Here is a 2,150-nt window from a genome sequence, read left to right on the forward strand (position 1 = left end):
GCTGCGTCAACTAGAGCTGAGCAGCCGGCCGCCCGGGAGTGTGTCCCAGGGGCCCGCGCGAACACGCAAGCGTCCGCTCAATTATTCTGCAAACAGGAGGAGGCTGAGCTCCCCTGCACAATACACCTCGAAACCCTCTCAGGTCCCGGCGGCGCGCAGCGCCGTCCTAAGTACTTGGTCGGGTTCGAGAGAGGCGCAATCGCCCGGAGTTAGGCGAGTAGACGCTTTAGGTGCGACCACCCGTGCTCCCAACTGAGCTTGCCGCTGCCGACAGAGGCCCGGGAGCGTGCTGTCGTGGCATTGCCGGCGGGAGACAACACGCGCCACCTACGGTGACCGGCAGCTCCAACGCCAGCGCCACAGAAGGGCAAAGGCCCCACGTGGGTGCCGAAGCGAACTCTCCCAGCACAGCGCACGTGCCAACACGTCTGCACAACTGCGATACAAACCACCAGCGAGAACCGCTGGGGCGACCGAGCAGCAGACGGCGTCGCGGCGCCGAGTGCCGGGCGGCGGCGCATCCTCAACGCACACAGTCCTCAGTCGGACCAGCACACTGCAGATGTCCACCGCGCTTCGCACCGGGCCCGCGAGGACCCACTTTGGCCGCCCGGCGCCGCGCGCAGGGTGCCCCGGCGCGCAGCTGCGCCGCCTGCCGCGTCCGTCGGCCGGCGCGCCTGCCACTGGGCGCCCCCACCAGCCGGCTGTAGCGCGTGCGCCCACGCACCGCGCGGCCAGCACGCCGGGCGGCCCCCCCTCACCGGCCGGGGACGGTCCCACCCAGCCACCGCCGCGTATCGCTTCACACACAGATTTGCCCTTACTGATTTACCTCCAGCAACAACAACCGCACCACAATGGGTTTACCAGTTGTTCATTTGCGTTGCGTCACGTCACCAGCAAACGTAGACGTCCATCCCAGTTTGCAAATGCAACGATTATTGCATACCTGTCTGTTAGGTGTCACGACACACTACGTCTGCCCACATACACGCAACAAAATGTGCACGACTAGAGAACACGTGGGAGGTGGCCCCCTACGTATGCGATGTCCATTACGAGACCGACTGTCAACCAGCATCTGTACCATGTCGCAGATGTGGAACGCGGTGCACCATGCTATCACACTGTGTGAGAAGAGACGACTACGTTTGAATACACGCGCCACTACATCAACAGACGGCTCATGCTGATCGCCATCCAGGGCGTCCGTTACTCCCACACGTCTCTATGGCGTACCACACTGCAATGTAGCTGTTATGGGGAGACGGCACGTGGCTGAGTGCACAACATTTGGACCGTATGGTTCGCTGTTGTTGGGCGCAGTCGTACGGTCACACATGTGCCACAGCGTATCATTCAGTACATACGGACCTATGTGCAGTACAATGTGAGGATTAAGCTTACGATATCAGCGGACAGTGGACACAGGCCGTACCACGACGTAGACTGAGCGCTTCGACATGCGAATGCCAGTGAACAGCTGCGAAGGGCATTGAACACGCAAGCACCTGAACGACCAGCGTGCGAAGGCAGGGTGGAGGGGGGGGGGCGATGTACATCCTGCAGTTGTCCACATTACAGTGTACAGCGGGAGCATGTAAAAAGTAAGCAACACTTGCGAAGTGTTCAACATGAAACGACACACAAGAGGGTGGGCGGTGCGAGTAGCGAACTATATTCAGAGGGTTGTGGTTAGACAACACTAGATTAATGTAACGTGTCATATGCCAATTACAGAGCAGGTTAAGGCACAACGTGGGTTAGGTTAAGGCACAACGTGGGTTAGGTTAAGGCACAACGTGGGTTAGGTTAAGGCACAACGTGGGTTAGGTTAAGGCACAACGTGGGTTAGGTTAAGGCACAACGTGGGTTAGGTTAAGGCACAACGTGGGTTAGGTTAAGGCACAACGTGGGTTAGGTTAAGGCACAACGTGGGTTAGGTTAAGGCACAACGTGGGTTAGGTTAAGGCACAACGTGGGTTAGGTTAAGGCACAACGTGGGTTAGGTTAAGGCACAACGTGGGTTAGGTTAAGGCACAACGTGGGTTACGTTAAGGCACAACGTGGGTTAGGTTAAGGCACAACGTGGGTTACGTTAAGGCACAACGTGGGTTACGTTAAGGCACAACGTGGGTTACGTTAAGGCA

Source organism: Schistocerca cancellata, unplaced genomic scaffold (assembly GCF_023864275.1).
Source record: "Schistocerca cancellata isolate TAMUIC-IGC-003103 unplaced genomic scaffold, iqSchCanc2.1 HiC_scaffold_28, whole genome shotgun sequence".
Lineage (NCBI taxonomy): Eukaryota > Metazoa > Arthropoda > Insecta > Orthoptera > Acrididae > Schistocerca > Schistocerca cancellata.